Here is a 21,074-nt window from a genome sequence, read left to right on the forward strand (position 1 = left end):
TACAAATTGGCCAGAAATAGCAGCGAACCTGGGGACTGGGAGAAATTTAGAACTCAGCAGAGGAGGACAAAGGGTTTGATTAGGACAGGGAAAATGGAGTACGAGAAGAAGCTTGCAGGGAACATTAAGGCGGATTGCAAAAGTTTCTATAGGTATGTAAAGAGAAAAAGGTTGGTGAAGACAAACGTAGGTCCCCTGCAGTCAGAATCAGGGGAAGTCATAACGGGGAACAAAGAAATGGCGGATCAATTGAACAAGTACTTTGGTTCGGTATTCACTAAGGAGGATACAAACAACCTTCCGGATATAAAAGGGGTCAGAGGGTCTAGTAAGGAAGAGGAACTGAGGGAAATCTTTATTAGTCGGGAAATTGTGTTGGGGAAATTGATGGGATTGAAGGCCGATAAATCCCCAGGGCCTGATGGACTGCATCCTAGAGTACTTAAGGAGGTGGCCTTGGAAATAGCGGATGCATTGACAGTCATTTTCCAACATTCCATTGACTCTGGATCAGTTCCTATGGAGTGGAGGGTAGCCAATGTAACCCCACTTTTTAAAAAAGGAGGGAGAGAGAAAACAGGGAATTATAGACCGGTTAGCCTGACCTCAGTAGTGGGTAAAGTGATGGAATCAATTATTAAGGATGTCATAGCAGTGCATCTGGAAAATGGTGACATGTTAGGTCCAAGTCAGCATGGATTTGTGAAAGGGAAATCATGCTTGACAAATCTTCTGGAATTTTTTGAGGATGTTTCCAGTAAAGTGGACAAGGGAGAACCAGTTGATGTGGTATATTTGGACTTTCAGAAGGCTTTCGACAAGGTCCCACACAAGAGATTAATGTGCAAAGTTAAAGCACATGGGATTGGGGGTAGTGTGCTGACGTGGATTGAGAACTGGTTGTCAGACAGGAAGCAAAGAGTAGGAGTAAACGGGTACTTTTCAGAATGGCAGGCAGTGACTAGTGGAGTGCCGCAAGGTTCTGTGCTGGGGCCCCAGCTGTTTACATTGTACATTAATGATTTAGACGAGGGGATTAAATGCAGTATCTCCAAATTTGCGGATGATACTAAGTTGGGTGGCAGTGTGAGCTGCGAGGAGGATGCTATTAGGCTGCAGAGTGATTTGGATAGGTTAGGTGAGTGGGCAAATGCATGGCAGATGAAGTATAATGTGGATAAATGTGAGGTTATCCACTTTGGTGGTAAAAACAGAGAGACAGACTATTATCTGAATGGTGACAGATTAGGAAAAGGGAAGGTGCAACGAGACCTGGGTGTCATGGTACATCAGTCATTGAAGGTTGGCATGCAGGTACAGCAGGCGGTTAAGAAAGCAAATGGCATGTTGGCCTTCATAGCGAGGGGATTTGAATACAGGGGCAGGGAGGTGTTGCTACAGTTGTACAGGGCCTTGGTGAGGCCATACCTGGAGTATTGTGTACAGTTTTGGTCTCCTAACTTGAGGAAGGACATTCTTGCTATTGAGGGAGTGCAGCGAAGGTTCACCAGACTGATTCCCGGGATGGCGGGACTGACCTATCAAGAAAGATTGGATCAATTGGGATTGTATTCACTGGAGTTCAGAAGAATGAGAGGGGACCTCATAGAAACGTTTAAAATTCTGACGGGTTTAGACAGGTTAGATGCAGAAAGAATGTTCCCAATGTTGGGGAAGTCCAGAACCAGGGGTCACAGTCTGAGGATAAGGGGTAAGCCATTTAGGACCGAGATGAGGAGAAACTTCTTCACCCAGAGAGTGGTGAACCTGTGGAATTCTCTACCACAGAAAGTAGTTGAGGCCAATTCACTAAATATATTCAAAAGGGAGTTAGATGAAGTCCTTACTACTCGGGGGATCAAGGGTTATGGCGAGAAAGCAGGAAGGGGGTACTGAAGTTTCATGTTCAGCCATGAACTCATTGAATGGCGGTGCAGGCTAGAAGGGCTGAATGGCCTGCTCCTGCACCTATTTTCTATGTTTCTATGTTTCTATGTAAAGCTCTCCATAGACTTATCCATCAAACACTCCCATCGCAGTTACGGCATCGGTTAGATATAGAGTACAACTCCTGCGAAATTGTCCCATCAAACACTCCCAGCGCAGGTACAGCACAGCTTACATACACTGTAAAGCTCCCCCGACACTGTCCATCAAACACTTCCAGGACAGGTAAAGCACGGGTTAGATACAGAGTAAATCTCCCTCTACACCGTCCCATCAAACACACCCAGGGGAGGAACAACACTGGTTAGATACTGAATAAAGCTCACCCTACACTCTCCTATCAAACACTCCATGGAAAGATACAGCACGGATTAGATAAGAGAGAAAAGCTTGCTTTCCACTATCGCATCAAGAACTGCCAGAGCAGATACAGCATGGATGAGACAGAAAGGTTTAGGCTGGGTTTTCCAGACCTTGGAGCCTGGGCAACAGAAGGCACAGCCACCAATTATAATCAGGGATGCTCAGGAAGACAGATATTTCATAGGCGGTTTGGTGGGTGGGGGGGGTGGTGGCTGGTGGCGGTGTGGTGCTGGTTGGGGCTGGAGGAGTTTACACAGCCAGGGAGGGGCGAGGCCATAGAGAGTTTTGAAAATAAATATTAGAATTTTGAAATCAAAGCGTTGCTGAACCAGAAGCCAATGTAGTTCAGCGAGCACAGGGCTGATGGGTGAGCTGGACTTGGTGAGAGTTAGGGCACGGGCAACCGAATTTTGGATCAACTCCAGTTTATGCACGTGAGAATGTGTCAGGACTGCGTTGGAATAGTCAAGTCCATAAGTAACAAAGGCAGGGATGAGGGGTCAGCAGCGGATGAGCTGAGGCAAGGGCGATGTTACACAGGTGCAAATATGCATTCTTAATTATGGTGTGGATATGTGGTCAAAAACATACTTCAGGTTTAAGTATGGCACCATTGTTGCAAACAGTCCGGTTCAGGCACAGACATAAGTTGGGGAGAGGGATTGAGTCGGTGGCCAGGGAACTCAGTTTGTGGCAATGAAAATTACAAATTCAGAATATTTCACAGTCTATCACGTGCAAAATGTGTGGATGCATTTTAAAATTCAATCGGTTCCAAAACCAGGTTACAGAAAGTAACGGATTTCAAATCTTATGCAAGGCATTTCAATAAAGGGGCGGTCGAAAGGTTTTCAGCTGAGTTTAAAGTAAGACACTGCAGTTAAGTCTACTACAACTACAACTCGTGTACTCAAACGGAACAAGTTTGGGGTTTGATATAATAGAAGGTGAACGAGGTGAGAAGTGATGTAAGTGAGATTAAGAAAAAGCCCTAAAATGGAACAGTCGGTAACAGAACATCAATTGGTCTCCTCTGATCATGGAGGAATCAAATATTCGACACACTGTGTTTGAAACGAAGACAATTTGTTCAACATTTATACAAGATATTAATCTCCAGCCCATATATAGGGGTTATAAAGATAATCAGAAATAAACAAGAGCTGCCACAATGAACATGGTTCAGCGCCCAAAGCAATCCCAGTAAATCCTGTTCTAGTTACAAATGCAGCTTTTCTCCTCACACCATTTAAAACTGAGATGAGGAGGAATTTCTTCTCTCAGAGGGTTGTAATCTGTGGAATTCTCTGCCCCAGAGAGCTGTGGAGGCTTGGTCATTGAATATATTTAAAGCTGAGGTAGACAGGTTTAACAGAGGTGCTCACACTTAGGAAGGCTTTAGATTGAGTCAGGGAACAGAGTGGTTATGCTCACAAAATCAGAGGATGGTTACAGCACGGAAGGGCATTCGGCCCGTCGAGCCCTTGCCGGCTCCCAGCTAGTCCCATTGCCCCGCCCTTTCCCCCCGGTCCTGCAAATGTTTTCTTTCGGATACTTATCCAATTCCCTTTTGAAAGCTGTGATTGAGTCTGCCTCCACCAACCTTTCAGGCCGTGCATTCCAGATCCGAACGACTCACTGCATAAAATAGATTTTTCTTACACTGTCTTTGGTTCTTCTGCTCATCCACCTTAAATCCGTCTCCTCCGGTTCTCGACCCTCCACCAATGCGAACAGTATCTCTCTAGCTACTCTCTCCGGACCCCTCATGATTTTGAACACCTCTATCAATTCTCCTCTCAACCTTCTCTGCTTCAAGGAGAACAACCCCAGCTTCTCTCGTCAATGCACGTAACTGAAGTCCCTCATCTCGTGAATCATTCTTGTCAATATTTTCTGCACCCTTTCTCAGGCCATCACATCCTAATCTGCGGTGCCCAGAATTGGACACAACGCTCCAGTTGAGACCGAACCAGTGTTTTATAAAGGTTCATCATAACCTCCTTGCCTTTGTACTCTGTGATGCCCAGGATCCTGTAAGCTTTTTTAACTGCTTTCCCAACCTGTCCTGCCACTTTCAGCGATTTGTCCACATATACCCGCAGATCTCACTGTTCATGCATCCCCTTTAGGATTGTACCCTTTAGTTTATATTGTCTCTCCTCGTTCATTTAATCATGCTTTTCTAATTGTATTTTTCAACTCAGATTCACGGCCTCATTTTATTTCTTTCTCTGATCCGCTCAACTTAATCTGGCAGTGTAATGTTGGCGAGTGGTGATTGATTGCCCTGGGAACCAACAGGAAGAGAGGTCAGAGGCCGGAGGGCCAAGGGAGCAACGTGTTCTGCAACCAATCGCGGTGCTTGAGGGGTGGATCCTGAGACGGCCGGTCAGGTGAATCTGTGTGAATCGCTGTTAAACTATTCATCTTTTAAAGTTAAATCGAGATTTATTTTGTCAACAAAACAGTTTAACATCTGTCAGTATTTTATTTCCATTTATGAGTTCCTATTATGAGTTTGAGACACTTCAGTGCCAAGTGGACCAGGTATTTAAAGGTCATTCATTTCCCTCTTTCCATGTCACTGTTAGTTAAAGGGACAGAGATTGATTTCCTCTCATTATGCATGCGTAGTAGTAAACATAACATCCTTCCGCTTGGTATTGAGTTACATTCTGTGCTGGGCGAGATGGCTGCTGGCATCAGCCTTTAAAATACACATTCTCTTGTTCAAATCTCTCCAGGGTCTCACCCTTCCCTATCTCTGTAACCTCCTCCAGCTCACCAACCCTCTAAATAGTTTGTTTTCTTTGGAACAGAGGAGGCTGAGGGCAGACGTTAATGAGGTGTATAAAATTATGAGAGGCCTAGATAGAGTGGAGAGGAAGGACCTATTTCCCTTCGCAGAGGGGTCAGCAACCAGCTGAACCTTTTAGCCAGTACTTAGCAAGCCCAACAAGAGAGGGGTAAGTTCTGGACTTAGTATTAGAGACTGAAGCTGGGCAGGTGGAATGGGTATCATTGGGAGAGCATTGGTGCTAGTGATCGTAATTCAGTTAGATTTATGGTAGTTATGGAAAAGGACAAAGATAGACCAGGAATAAAAGTTCTCAATTGGGGAAAAGCCAATTTAACTAAACTGAGATGTGGTTTAGCCAAAGTGGACTAGAAACAGCTACTTGAAATGGTGAGAGATTGGGAAATGTTGGTTTTCAGAGGGACCTTTGTGTCGTTGTACACAAATCACTGAAAGTTAAAATGCAGGCACAGCAAACCATTAAGAAAACAAATGGTATGTCGGCCTTTATTACAAGAGGAGTTGAGGATAATAGTAAACATAAGAAAAGGAACATGAGAAATAGCAACTGGGGTCGGCCATACCCCTCGAGCCTGCTCCACCATTCAATCAGATCATGGCTGATCTGATCATAGACTCAGCTCCACTTACCCGCCCGCTCTCCATAAACCCTCATCCCCTCATCATTTAAGAAACTATTTCTGTCTTAAATTTATTCAATGTACCAGCTTCCACATCTCTCTGAGGCAGCGAGTTCGACAGATTTACAACCCTCTGAGAGAAGAAATTCCTCCTCAACTGTTTTAAATGGGCGGCCCCTACTTCGAAGATCATGCCCTCTAGTTCGAGTCTCCCCCCATCAGTGGAAACATCAGCTCTGCATCCACCTTGTTTTGATAAGATCACCTCTCATTCTTCTTAATTCCAATGAGTCGAGGCCCAAACTATTCAAGCTTTCCTCATAAGTCAACCTGCTCATCCCTTATATCAACCTATTGAACCTTATCTGAACTGCCTTCAAAGCAATCGTAAATATGGAAAACAAAACTGCATGCGGTATTCCAGGTGTGGCCTCACCAAAACCTTATATAGCTGTAACAAGACTTCCCTACTTTTATACTCCATCCCCTTTGCAAAAAAGGTCAAGATACCATTGGCCTTCCTGATCAATTGCTGTACCTGCATACTATCCTTTTGTGTTTCATGCACAAGTAACCCCAGGGCCTGCTCTACTGCGGCACTTTGCAATCTTTCTCAATTTAAATAATAGCTTGCTCCTAGACATCTTACTGCAATTATATAGGACCCTGGTGAGAATACACCTGGAGTATTGTGTACAGTTTTGATTGCTTACCTAAGGAAGGATGTACTTACTATTGAGGATGGCAACGAAGGTTCACCAAACTGATTCCTGGGATGGGGCATTATCCATTGAGGAGAGATTGAGTAGACGAAGCCTATATTCTGTACAGGATAGAAGAATGAGAGGTGATCTCATTTTAAAATGTACAAAATTCTTACGGGGCTTGACAGTGTAGATCAGAGGTGTCAAACATACGGCCCACGGGCCGGACACGGTCCCGCAAGTCCCTTCCTCCGGCCGCCACGTGTTTTAATTTATGTGACCCCCGCCCCCAGCCCCGACATTTTGCTTGCTGACTTATACACAACCTGAATTTGTCGGCCGTCACGGAGCAGGAGGAGGGTGGCGGAGGCACGGGGAAGGTCAGTCAGTGTCCACGGGGAGCAATTCTAGGACAACGAGGGCACTCACATGGATTGTCAATGGGAGATAAGCTTTGAGTGAGGCAGTGAGTAGATAAATACCGAGAGAGAGGGGGAGGAGTGTCGCTGGAACTCCAGGTGATGTAACAGATGATGGGGGTTAGTGCAGGGTAGGTAGTGTGGGGGTTGTGTTCCTGCAATTCTCCGCCATCCTTGGCCCCAGTGAGGCACTGATTTTGAAATTCTCAGCATCCTGTTCACACCCCTCGATGGCCCCGCCCCTCACTATCTCTGTAACCTCCTCCAGCCCCTACACCCCTTCCTCTCTCTGTAACCTTCTCCAGCCACTACACCCCTCCGTTTCTCTGTAACCTCCTCCAGTCCCTACACCCCTCCCTATCTCTGTAAACTCCTCCAGTCCCTACACCCCTCCCTATCTCCGTAACCTCCTCCAGCCCTACACTCCTCCCTATCTCTCTAACCTCTTCGAGCCCCGACAGCTCTCCCTGTCTCTCTAACCTTGTTAGGGTTAACTTAAAACCACCACTAGGATTCTGTTAGCCTTAAAGTAAATGCAGGTTTTATTAATACAAGCCGGCAGGGGAGCTATCCTTGAAGGAATGCTCGAAGTTACTGCCAGAGACATCTTACTTTATACAGTTTCAGATTATAGCATTAAGTAATTACGCAAGTTACAATTATTTCATGCTGATTGATTAATACATGATTGATTGGTACAGCGCTTCCTCCAATCTGGCATCTACATGCCTTAATTGGCAATTCCAAATACATGTTGTTATGATTATTTTATTTAACTCTTATTTTGTTATACAATTCCAATTCTACGTTATCTGTGTCCATGCCCAGCTCCCAAGGCCTTTAGTCTATGAATTGGAGCATCTGCTCCTCTGTGGAAGGCATCCCTCACATGCTTCCCACAAAAAACAGGCTGTGGGTTCCATTTTAAAAACCTGTTAACTCAATTTTAAAACATCACAATTATTATTATTCATTGTAATTACAATTTGTAATCTGCCCTTTCAGTCCCTCCTGTTGGTCCCTGATTATTTCTAAATAATCAGCTGACCACATATATGTTCTGAGCCATCTGCTGGAAATGGTGATATCAAGTCCATATCCCTGGGATCACTTGTAGTTCCATCTTTTGCGGAGTCTTTACATACTACCCCTGACCATTTCCCTGGGATATTGGCACATCACTTATATTTCTTTTTGTTCATACAGTGCATAAGCTCGGGGTCTTGGTTGTTTCCCTAACGCGTTCCAAAGTCACTCACCTCCCTATCATGCCTACATTACTTAATTAACAGGGCTGTTTGCTGTTCGGCTAGAACCACGTGGTTGTATATCTCTCTGATCTTACACATCAGATATAGTTGGATCACGATACATATCCCTTCCACTACCATTATTACCACAATTGAACGCCACATCAATTTGAGGACTGCCTAGGCTTTAGGTGATCAGCCCTTAAAAAAACCACCATGAACAACAATTTTCCATTCCCTGCCTTATCCTTACCTGATTCCTATTTCTCCCGCCTCCGTTTCGTTGGTCAGGCGACAGGATTGGGACACTCATGACTCAGATCAGGTATTCATGCCGTCTTTTTGTTTGATTAACCTTCTTTGGATCTAGCAAAGGCTTTCTGCGTTCTTGGTTACGGGTCTTGGCCAATCTCTTCTTTCTGCGCCTCTTGTATCTGCCTGTACAGTCTCCCAGGAGCGTCAACACCACTATCAGCTGCACTAGGACTAACACATGGGATATAATTCTAATCCCTATCTTGTAACTTTGCTCGGGTAAGCCTCGCCTGTCTTTGCACTTGTTACATAACATCACCAACCAACTCAAGGCTATTACTATCTGTATTGCCACTAGGGTATGTGAAAGGATCCTTATCCAGGAATGTATAATCTCAAGTACCAAGGCGGGTTTTTCAGGTTATCCTTTATTTCACTGTCCAGTTCTTCAGCTTTCTCCTTCAGCTCTTAATATCTTTTAATGTTATTTCTTGAGCTAGTTAAATCTTCAAGTAACAGGGGAATTGATTGTGCTTGCTCTTCCATGTAAACATCAATATCTTGCTTAATCTCATCGCTTACATTGTCTTCCTGGCATGTCATGCGTGCTCTTCCCCCTGCCACCAACAGTCTTGGAGTAACGTAAGTTCCCAGGCTAGTTACCACACAATATTGTCCTCGCCCTTGATACGTGTAATGTAGGTTCGGGCAGGTTTCATTCCAATGACGCACCCTTCCGTAGTATTGTCAAACCCGCATCTATCCGTGCTCCCGTCTCCCACTAGATGAGGACCTATAGTTAGGGTTCCTCCTCTCCGGAACATGGATAAAGATATTCCCCTTATATTTCCATTCTTTTTGATCTAATACTGATCCATCGCGGATGTACTCTTCCCCTCGTATTTTGTTTGTTTCCCCTCACATCCTCCTGTAACCGCATACACCCTTGTCATTCCTTTCAAAAAGGGCCACATTACAGCAAAGTCTAAAGGGACAAAGCGTGTTAAAAAGACAAGCCTGAAGGCTCTGTGCCTCAATGCGAGGAGTATTCGTAATAAGGTGGATGAATTAACTGCACAGGTAGCAATTAATGAATATGATATAATTGGCACCACGGAGACATGGCTGTCCTGAGGCTGTGTCCCCTGGTTCTGGACTTCCCCAACATCGGGAACAAGCTACCTGCATCTAACCTGTCCCGTCCCGCCAGAATCTTTATGTTTCTACGAAATCCCCTCTCATCCGTCTAAACTCCAATGTATAAAAACCAAGTTGATCCAGTCTCTCCTCATATGACAGTCCAGCCATCCCGAGAATCAATCTGGTGAACTTTCGCTTCACTTGCTCAATAGCAAGAACGTCCTTCCTCAGATTAGGAGACCAAAACTAAACACAATATTCCAGGTGAGGCCTCACCAAGGCCCTGTACAACTGCAGTAAGAATCTGTTAAATCTGCATTTTACTGCAATTCTATGACATTCTGAACCGATAAAGAAATGGAATCGTGTCTCTCAGTCTCTGCCTCACTCTCTACCTCTGTCTCTTTAGAGATCTGTGCATGTGTTTGCGTGTTTGAGTCTTTGTCTCCCTCACTCTGCCTCTCTCTGACTCACTCTATCTCTCCCTGTTTCACTGTTTGTCTCGGTCTCTCAATCTGCCCGTGTCTTTCTCACAGTGTCCAGTTCTGTTGCAATGGGATTCTCTCAGTCTCTCTGTCTGACTGTCTCTCTCTTTCCCATCATTACTGTCTGTCGATGTCTCTGCCTGCCTGTCGCTCTTTGCCTGTCTCTGTTCGATCCTGTCCCTAACCTGTTGAGTATTTCCATCATTTTTTGTTTTTATCTCTGTCTCTCTCTCTCTATCTTCTCTCTCACTATCTCTCTCTCTCTTTGTCGCTTTCTTTGTCCATGTCTTTTTCTTTGTCTCTGGTTTTCCATTACTATTTGCCTCTCTCTCATTATGGAGCACACACACACACACACACATCTCTGTGTATGTGTGTGTTTGAGTCTTTGTCTCACTCAGTCTCCCTATCCCTCTCAGTCTCACAATTGATCTCTCTCTATTTCTCTAGCTCGCTGTCTGTCTCTCCCTGTTTCTCTGTTTGTGTCTGTCTCTCAAAGTGTCTGTCTCTTTCTCATGATGTCCACTTCTTTTCACAGCTCGATTCCTGCTGTCTCAAAATCTGCACCCGTCAGTCCATCATTGGTATAGTCGTGCGTATCCCCGCCTGTCACGCGGGAGGAATCATTTTCGAAATGTAGAATTGTACCTCTGTTATTCGGTATAGATTCATATTAACAGTTCCAGAGCAACATAGAAGAGTAAAAATACAGCAAGAGGAGATTGGCTCTTCCAGAATTTTAGGAAACGGAGACTTTTTCAGGACTCTGCGGCGTTCTGATGCAGAGAGATGGATGATTGAGTTTTATGTGAGTAACATTTAAAGAGGGAGAAACCCAGTAGTCGTGCCTGGGTGATTAAGGCGATGGACCAAAAAACCCACTGGGGTTTCACCGTGCAGGTTCGATACTGTCGACTACCGATTTCAGCGTTTTGCATTCCATTTCACAATTTAACCACATCCCTGCAAAACGGATCCTGAGTTCGGTGGAATAACGTCCCACACCTTGCAACACTGACATTTTTTTCTCATGTTCATTAATTTGCAATATTCACGATACATACGGATAGAAAAACGCAAAAATCAGCCAAATTAGCGACAGTGATTCAGCCTGTCGATCCTTCTTTATACTAAGGCACTCTGTGTATGTCCATTGGTGCGTGTATATTTTTGGTTGTGTGTGTGTGTGTCTCTGTGTCTGTCTATTTGTATGCATGTCACTGTGTATGTGCAACTGTCTGTGGATATCATCACCATGCATTTGGTATGTCCTGGAACTTTTTAAAAAGACTTGGGGAAAATAATATAGTTGTGACATTTGATATCGGCTTTGGTTCAGCGGCAGCATTTTCGACTTCAAGTCCCACTCCTGAGACTTGAGCATATAATCTTGGCTGACACTCAAGTGCAGTACTTGCGGAATTTTGCATTGTTGAAGTTGTTGACTTTTGGATGAAATGTCAAATTGAAGCTCCGTCTGCTCTCTCCGGTGAATGCGAAAGTTCCCACAGCATTATTAGATAAAGAGTAGTGAGTGGTCCCCGTGTCACGTTTATATAAATATTCTGAAATGCTCACTGAAAACCTGTGTGTATGCGTGTGTCTGTGAGGGTGGAGCTCAAGCCCAGATTCTAATCGAGACAGAATGTGAAGGTTCGCAAGTCCAGAATGGCTGAGTGTATAAGTCGTTGCATTTAGGATCTAATGGGTTTATACCCGCGTGGGTTCGAACCCCACTCCTCGTAGCTCTTGAATTTTGCACCGATTTTCTCCCATCCTGCTCAGTGTTACCCGAATACCTTCTGTTGAATCTGTAACTCTGTCACACTCTCAACTGACAAAGAAATGGGATTGTGAAATGTATCTGTGCCTCTCACTCTCTGTCTTTAGAGAGCCCTGTATATCTTTATGTGTTTGAGTCTCTGTCACTCTCTGACTCACTCTGTCTGAGGACCGACAAGCTGAATTCAGGGAGCTCGGAGTTAAATTAAAAAGTAGGACCTCAAAGGTCGCAAACTCAGGATTGCTACCAGTGCCACCTGCTAGTCGGAGCAGGAATCGCAGGATAGCTCAGATGAATACGTGGCTTGAAATGTGGTGCAGATGGGAGGTATTCAAGTTCCTGGGACTTTGGAACCGGTTCTGGGGGAGGTGGGACCAGAACTAAACCGGAAGGTCTGCACCTGGGCAGGACCCGAAACAATGTCCAAGGGGGAGTGTTTGCTAGTGTTATTGGGGAGGGTTTAAAGTAATATGGCAGGGCGACGGGAGACAGAGGGAAGTCGAATGGGCACAGAACGAAAGATTAAAAGTAAAGGTGGAGGGCAGAGAATCCCACTGCAAAAATCAAATAGGGCCACTTTACAGCCAAATTCTAAAGGGTCAAAATGTGCTACAATAACAAGCCTGAAGGCTCTGTGCCTCATTGTGAGGTGTATTCGTAATAAGGCGGATGAATTAACTGCACAAGCAGCAATTACTGAATATGATATAATTGGCATGACGGAGACATAGCTCCAGGGTGACCAAGGCTGGGAATTCAACATTCAGGAAGCGTAGACAGAAATGAAAAGGTGTTGGGGTAGCGTTGCTGGTTAAAGAGGAAATTAAGGCAATAGTAAGGAACGACATTAGCTTGGAAGATGTGGAATATGTATGGGTGGTGCTGCGGAATACCAAAGGGAAGAAAACGCGAGAGTAGTTGTGTACAGATCAGCAAACAGTAGTAGTGAGGTTGGGGACAGCATCAAACAAGAAATTTAGGGATGCGTGCCATAAAGATACAGCAGTTATCAAGGACGACCTTGCTCTAAATGTAGATTGGGCTAATAAAACAGGAAGCAATACGGTGGAGGAGGATTTCCTCGAGCGTATTAGGGATGGTTTTCTCGACCAATATGTCGAGGGACCATCTAGAGGGCTGGCCATCCTAGACTGGGTGGTGTGTAATGAGAAAGGACAAATTAGCAATCTTGTTGTGCGAGGCCCCTTGGGATGAGTGGCCATAATAAGGTAGAATTCTTTATTAAGGTGGCGAGTGCCACAGTTAATTCAGAGACTTGGATCCTGAACTTAAGGAAAGGTAACTTCGATTATATGAGACGTGAATTGGCTAGAATAGACTGGCGAATGATACTGAAAGGGTTGACGGTGGATAGGAAATGGCAAACATTTAAAGATCACATAGACGAACTTCAACAATTGTATTTCCCTGTCTGGAGTAAAAATAAAACTGGGAAGGTGGCTCAACCGTAGCTAACAAGGGAAATTAAGGATAGTGCAAGGAAGAGGCATATAAATTGGCCAGAAAAAGACGCAACCTGAGGACTGGGAGACATTTAGAATTCAGCAGAGGAGGACAAAGGGTTTAATTAGGAGGGGGAAATTGGATTATGAGAGGAAGCTTGTTGGAAACATAATAAAGTTCTATAGATATGTGAAGACAAAAAGATTAGAGAAGACAAACGTAGGTCCCTTGCAGTCAGATTCAGGTGAATTTATAATGGGGAACAAAGAAATGGTAGACCAGTTGAACAATTACTTTGGTTCTGTCTTCACGAAGGAAGACACGCATAACCTTCCAAAAATACTAGGGCACCAAGGATCTAGCGAGAAGGAGGAACTGAAGGAAATCCTTATCAGTCAGGTAATTGTGTTAGGGAAATTGATGGGATTGAAGACCGATAAATTCCCGGGGCCTGATAGTCTGCATTGGAAAGTACTTGAGGAAGTGGCCCTAGAAATAGCGGATTCATTGGTGATCATTTTCCAACAGTCCATGGACTCTAAATCAGTTCGTATGGACTGGAGATTAGCTAATGTAACACCACATTTTAAAAAAGGAGGGAGATAGAAAATGGATAATTATAGACCGGTTAGCCTGACATCAGTAGTGGGGAAAATGTAGGAATCAATTATTAAAGATGAAATAGCAGTGCATTTGGAAAGCAGTGACAGGATCGGTCCAAGCTGCATGAATTTATGAAAGGGAAATCAAGCTTGACAAATCTTCTGGAATTTATTGAGGATGTAACTAGTATAGTGGACAAGGGGAACCAGTGCATGTGGTGTAATTACTTTCAAAAGGCTTTCAACAAATTCCCACTCACGTATTGGTGTGCATAGTATTGGGAGTAATGTACTGACGTGGATAGAGAACTGGTTGGCAGACAGCAAGCAGAGAGTCGGGATAAACGGGTCCTTTTCAGAAAAGCAGGCACTGACTAGTGGGGTGCCGCAGGGCTCAGTGCTCGGACCCCAGCTATTTACAATATACATTAATGATGTAGATGAAGGAATTGAGTGTAATATCTTCAAGTTTGCAGATGATACTAATCGGGTGGCGGCATGAGCTGTGAGGAGGACGCTAAGAGGCTGCAGGGTGACTTGGACAGGTTAGGTTAGTGGGCAAATGCATGGCAGATGCAGTAAAATGTGGATAAATGAGAGGTTATCCACTTTGGTGGCAAAAACACGAAGGCAGAATATTATCTGTATGGCGGCAGATTAGGAAAAGGGGAGGTGCAATGGGAGCTGCGTGTCGTGGTACACCAGTCATTGAAAGTTGACATGCAGTTGCAGCAGGCGGTGAAGAAGGCAAATGGTATGTTGACCTTTATAGCTAGGGGTTTTGGGTATAGGAGTACTGAGGTCTTACTGCTGTTGTACAGGGCCTTTGTGAGACCTCACCTGGAATATTGTGTTCAGTTTTGGTCTCGTAATCTGAGGAAGGACTTTCTTGCTATTGAGGGAGTGCAGCGAAGTTTCACCATACTGATTCCCGGGATGACAGGACTGACATATGAGGAGAGACTGGATCGACTGGGCTTGTAGTCACTGGAGTTTAGAAGTAAGAGAGGGGATCTCATAGAAACATAAAAAATTCTGACGGGACTTTACAGGTTAGATGCAGCAAGAACGTTCCCGATGTTGGGGAAGTCCAGAATTAGGGGACACAGTCTAAGGATAAGGGACAGGCCATTTAGGATCGAAGTGAGGAGAAACATCTTCACTCAGAGAGTTGTTAACCTGTGGAATTCCCAATCGCAGAGAGTTGTTGATGCCAGTTAATTGGCTATATTCAAGAGGGCGTTAGATATGGCCATGAAGGCTAAAGGCATCAAGAGGTATGGAGAGAAAGCAAGAAAGGGGTACTGAGCTGAATGATCAGCCATGATCTTATTGAATGGTGGTGCAGACTCGAAAGCCCGAATGGCCTACTCCTGCACATATTTTCTATGTTTCTCTGTTTGTCCCTATCTCTCAATCTGTCCCTTACTTTCTCACGGTGTCAAAGTTCTGCTCCAATGGGATTATCTCAGTCTCCCTGTCTATTTGGCTCTCTCTTTCCCATCATCCCTCTCTGTCTGACTGTCTCTCTCTATCTGTCTATGTCTCTGCCTGCTGTCTTTCTTTGCTCTGTCTCTAACCTGCTGAGTATTTCCATCATTTTCTCTTTTAGTCTCTATCTCTCTTTCTCGATCAGTCTCTCTCCTTGTCACTGTCTTTATCATTGTCTTTCTCTCAATCTTTCCCTCTCTCTCTGAATAGATCACACACACACATCTCTGTATATGTATGTATTTGAGTCTTTTTCACACTCAGTCTGCCACTCCTTCATTGTCTCACACTTTCTGTCTCTCGTTGTCTCTATCTCGGTGTCTGTCTCTCCCTGTTTGTCGGTTTGTCTCTGTCTCTCAATGTGTCTGTTGACTTCTCATTGTGTCCAGTTCTGTTCACAGCTCGATTCCTTCTCCAACATAACAGTTACCCGTCAGTTCCTCGTTAGTATAGTGGTGAATATCCTCGCCTGTCACGCGGGAGACTTGGGTTCAATTCACCGTGCGGGAAGGCAGTTGTTTCAAAATGTAGAATTTTACTTTTGTTTCTTGGTAGAGATACATATTAAAAATTACAGAGCGCTATCGAACTGCAAACATATAGGGAGAGGAGTTTGCCTCTTCCAGATTTTTAGCAAACGGAGACATTTTCAAGATTCTTTGGCCGTCTGCTGCACAGAGATGGATGACTGAGTTTTTTCTGAGTAAAGTTTAAAAAGGCAGCGACACAGTAGTCGTGGCCGAGTGGTTAAGGCGATGAACTAGAAATCCATTGGGATGTTCCCGCGCAGGTTCGAATCCTGCCGACTACGATTCTCAACATTTTTCATTCCATTTCACAATTTAACCAGTTCACTGCCAAACTGATCATGAGATAAATGGAATAACGTCCCACACCTTTCAACACTGACATTTGTTTCTCATTTTTATTAATCTGCAATATTCACGATACATCCGTTTAAAAAATCGCAAAAATCAGTCAAAGTTGCGACAGTGATTCAGCTTGTCTATCCCTCGAGATGTCTAAGGCATCTGTGCATGCCCGTTGGTGCGTGTAAATTTTTTGTTATGTGTGTGTGTGTCTCTGTGTCTGTCTATCGCTATTTTTATCTCTGTATATATGCAACTGTCTGTGGAAATCATCACCATGAATTTGGTATGTCCTGGAACTTATAAAAAAGACTTGGGGAAAATAATACGGTTGTGAACTTTTGTATCGGCTTTGGTTCAGTGGCAGCATTCTCGACTGAATCAGGAGTTTGCGTGTTCAAGTCTCACTCCTTGGACTTGAGCATATCATCTTGGCAAACACTCAAGTGCAGCACTTGGGGAATTTTGCAATGTTGAAGCTGTTGACTTTCGGATGAAATGTTAAATTGAAGCTCCGTCTGCACCCTCGGGTGGATATGAAAGGTCCCAGTGCATTACTCGAAACAGAGTAGGAGAGTTGCCCCCGTGTCAATATTCCTAAAAATGTTCCTAAATGCTCACTCAAAGACTATGTGCATGTGTTTGTATGTGGGGTCGGGGTTGAAGCCTAGTTTATCACAGAGACAGAATCCAAGCTCTCACAGGGCCAGGATAGCTGAGTGGTTAAGGCATTGGCCTGAAACTTCAAAGGGTTTTTCCAGCGTGGGTTCTTCCCCACTCCTTGTTTCTATTTAATTTAACACGGATTTCCTCCCATTCTGATCAGTGATGCCCGATTTTCATCGTTTCAATCAACAATTTTCTGTAACTATGTGACACTCTGAACCGATAATGAAATGAAATAGTGAAATGTATCTGCGTCGCTCGGTCTCTGCCTCTCTCTTCACAGAGCTGTGTATGTGTTTGTATGTTGAGTCTTTGTCTCTCTCAGTCTGACTCACTCTGTCTGTCCCTGTTTCTCCGTTTGTCTCAGTCTCTCAATCTGTCTCTTTCTCACGGTGCCCAAGTCTGTTCCAATGGGATTCTCTCAGATTCTTTGTCTGACTGGCTCTCTCTTTCCCATCATTTCGGTCTGTCCATGTCTTTGCCTGTCTCTGTTAGTCCCTGCCTCTAACCTGAGAAGTATTTCCATCATTTTCTGTTTTAGTCTCTATCGCTCTCTCTCTGTCTGTCTCTCTCCTTGTCACTGTCTTTATCATTGTCTTTCTCTCACTCTTTCCCTTTCTCTCTTAATAGATCAAACACACAAATCTCTGTCTCTGTATGTGTTTGAGTCTTTTTCTCTCCCAATCTGCCTCTCCTTCTCAGTCTCACACTTTCTGTCTCTCGTTGTCTCTATCTCGGTGTCTGTCTCTCCCTGTTTGTCGGTTTGTCTCTGTCTCTCAATGTGTCTGTCGAATTCTCATGGTGTCCAGTTCTGTTCACAGCTCGATTCCTGCTCCGACAGAGCATCCATCCGTCAGTTCCTCGTTAGTGTAGTGGTGAGTATCCCCGCCTGTCACGCGGGAGACCGGGGTGCAATTCCCCGACAAGGAGGCAGATGTTTCAAAATGTTGATTTTTACTTCTGTTTCTTGGTAGATACATATTAAAAATTCCAGAGCGAAATCGAACTGTGAAAATACAGGTAGAGGAGTTTGCCTCTTCCAGATTTTTCGCAAACGGAGACTTTTTCAGGATTCTTTGGCCGTCTGCTGCACAGAGATGGATGACTGAGTTTTTTCTGAGTAACGTTTAAAAAGCCAGCGACATAGTAGTCGTGGCCGAGTGGTTAAGGCGATGGACTAGAAATCCATTGGGATTTTCCCGCGCAGGTTCGAATCCTGCCGACTACGATTCTCAGCATTTTTCATTCCATTTCACAATTTAACCAGTTCTCTACCAAACTGATCATGTGATAATTGGAATAACGTCCCACACCTTTCAACACTGACATTTGTTCTCATTTTTATTAATCTGCAATATTCACGATACATCCGATTAAAAAATCGCAACAATCAGTCAAAGTTGCGACAGTGATTCAGCCTGTCTATCCCTCGAGATGTCTAAGGCATCTGTGCATGCCCGTTGGTGCATGTAAATTTTTGGTTATGTGTGTCTCTGTGTCTGTCTATCTCTATTTTTGTCTCTGTGTATGTGCAACTGTCTGTGGAAATCATCACCATGAATTTGGTATGTCCTGGAACATATAAAAAAGACTTGGGGAAAATAATACGGTTGTGAACTTTTGTATCGGCTTTGGTTCAGTGGCAGCATTCTCGACTGAATCAGGAGTTTGTGTGTTCAAGTCGCACTCCTTGGACTTGAGCATATCATCTTGGCTAACACTCAAGTGCAGCACTTGGGGAATTTTGCAATGTTGAAGCTGTTGACTTTCGGATGAAATGTTAAATTGAAGCTCCGTCTGCACCCTCGGGTGGATATGAAAGGTCCCAGAGCATTACTCGAAACAGAGTAGGAGAGTTGCCCCCGTGTAAATATTACTAAAAATGTTCGTAAATGCTCACTAAAAGACTATGTGCATGTGTTTGTATGTGGGGTTGGGGTTGAAGCCCAGTTTGTCACAGAGACAGAATCCAAGCTCTCACAGGGCCAGGATAACCGAGTGGTTATGTCGTTGGCCTTAAACTTCAAAGGGTTTTCCACCGTGGGTTCTTCCCCACTCCTGGTTTCTATTTATTTTAACACAGATTTCCTCCCATTCTGATCAGTGATGTCCGATTTTCATCGGTTGAATCAACAAGTTTCTGTAACTATGTGTCACTCTGAACCGACAATGAAATGAAATTGTGAAATGTATCTGTGTCGCTCGGTCTCTGCCTCTCTCTCTCTCTCCACAGAGCTGTGTATGTGTTTGTATGTCTGAGTCTTTGTCTCTCTCAGTCTGACTCACTCTGTCTGTCCCTGTTTCTCCGTTTGTCTCAGTCTCTCAATCTGTCTCTTTCTCACGGTGCCCACGTCTGTTCCAATGGGATTCTCTCAGATTCTTTGTCTGACTGGCTCTCTCTTTCCCATCATTTCGGTCTGTCCATTTCTTTGCCTGTCTCTGTTAGTCCCTGCCTCTAACCTGAGAATCATTTCCATCATTTTCTGTTTAGTCTCTATCTCTTTCTCTCTATCTGTCTCTCTCCTTGTCACTGTCTTTATCTTTGTCTTTCTCTCACTCTTTCCCTTTCTCTCTTAATAGATCAAACACACAAATCTCTTTCTTGTATGTGTTTGAGTCTTTTTCTCACCGAATCTGCCTCTCCTTCTCAGTCTCACACTTTCTGTCTCTCGTTGTCTCTGTCTCGGTGTCTGCCTCTCCCTGTTTGTCGGTTTGTCTCTGTCTCTCAATGTGTCTGTCGACTTCACATGGTGTCCAGCTCTGTTCACAGCTCGATTCCTGCTCCGACAGAGCAGTTATCCGTCAGTTCCTCGTTAGTATAGTGGTGAGTATCCCCGCCTGTCACGCGGGAGACCGGGGTTCAATTCCCCGACGGGGAGGCAGATGTTTCAAAATGTTGATTTTTACTTCTGTTTCTTGGTAGATACATATTAAAAATTCCAGAGCGAAATCGAACTGTGAAAATACAGGTAGAGGAGTTTGCCTCTTCCAGATTTTTAGCAAACGGAGACTTTTTCAGGATTCTTTGGCCGTCTGCTGCACAGAGATGGATGACTGAGTTTTTTCTGAGTAACGTTTAAAAAGCCAGCGACACAGTAGTCGTGGCCGAGTGGTTAAGGCGATGGACTAGAAATCCATTGGGATTTTCCCGCGCAGGTTCGAATCCTGCCGACTACGATTCTCAGCATTTTTCATTCCATTTCACAATTTAACCAGTTCTCTCCCCAACTGATCATGTGATAATTGGAATAACGTCCCACACCTTTCAACACTGACATTTGTTCTCATTTTTATTAATCTGCAATATTCACGATACATCCGATTAAAAAATCGCAACAATCAGTCAAAGTTGCAACAGTGATTCAGCCTGTCTATCCCTCGAGATGTCTAAGGCATCTGTGCATGCCCGTTGGTGCGTGTAAATTTTTGGTTATGTGTGTCTCTGTGTCTGTCTATCTCTATTTTTGTCTCTGTGTATGTGCAACTGTCTGTGGAAATCATCACCATGAATTTGGTATGTCCTGGAACTTATAAAAAAGACTTGGGGAAAATAATACGGTTGTGAGCTTTTGTATCGGCTTTGGTTCAGTGGCAGCATTCTCGACTGAATCAGGAGTTTGTGTGTTCAAGTCGCACTCCTTGGACTTGAGCATATCATCTTGGCTAACACTCAAGTGCAGAACTTGGGGAATTTTGCAATGTTGAAGCTGTTGACTTTCGGATGAAATGTTAAATTGAAGCTCCGTCTGCACCCTCGGGTGGATATGAAAGGTCCCAGAGCATTACTCGAAACAGAGTAGGAGAGTTGACCCCGTGTAAATATTACTAAAAATGTTCGTAACTGCTCACTAAAAGACTATGTGCATGTGTTTGTATGTGGGGTTGAGGTTGAAGCCCAGTTTGTCACAGAGACAGAATCCAAGCTCTCACAGGGCCAGGATAACCGAGTGGTTATGTCGTTGGCCTTAAACTTCAAAGGGTTTTCAACCGTGGGTTCTTCCCCACTCCTGGTTTCTATTTATTTTAAAACAGATTTCCTCCCATTCTGATCAGTGATGTCCGATTTTCATCGGTTGAATCAACAATTTTCTGTAACTATGTGTCACTCTGAACCGATAATGAAATGAAATTGTGAAATGTGTCTGTGTCGCTCGGTCTCTGCCTCTCTCTCTCTCTCCACAGAGTTGTGTATGTG

The 21,074-nt window shown here is 44.2% G+C and overlaps 4 non-coding genes across 4 annotated transcripts; all 4 read left to right on the top strand.

The window, feature by feature from the left end:
• Positions 1–16,073: 16,073 nt before the first annotated feature.
• trnas-aga (transfer RNA serine (anticodon AGA)) lies at positions 16,074–16,155 on the top strand. Its single transcript has one exon. It is a non-coding gene; the product is annotated as a tRNA-Ser (tRNA).
• Positions 16,156–18,025: 1,870 nt separating this feature from the next.
• Positions 18,026–18,107, top strand: trnas-aga (transfer RNA serine (anticodon AGA)). Its single transcript has one exon. It is a non-coding gene; the product is annotated as a tRNA-Ser (tRNA).
• A 1,579-nt stretch (positions 18,108–19,686) lies between these two features.
• Positions 19,687–19,758, top strand: trnad-guc (transfer RNA aspartic acid (anticodon GUC)). The gene has a single exon. It is a non-coding gene; the product is annotated as a tRNA-Asp (tRNA).
• A 216-nt stretch (positions 19,759–19,974) lies between these two features.
• Positions 19,975–20,056, top strand: trnas-aga (transfer RNA serine (anticodon AGA)). The gene has a single exon. It is a non-coding gene; the product is annotated as a tRNA-Ser (tRNA).
• Positions 20,057–21,074: the final 1,018 nt, after the last annotated feature.

The sequence above is a fragment of the Pristiophorus japonicus genome, chromosome 23, assembly GCF_044704955.1.
Source record: "Pristiophorus japonicus isolate sPriJap1 chromosome 23, sPriJap1.hap1, whole genome shotgun sequence".
NCBI classification, from domain to species: Eukaryota; Metazoa; Chordata; class Chondrichthyes; family Pristiophoridae; genus Pristiophorus; species Pristiophorus japonicus.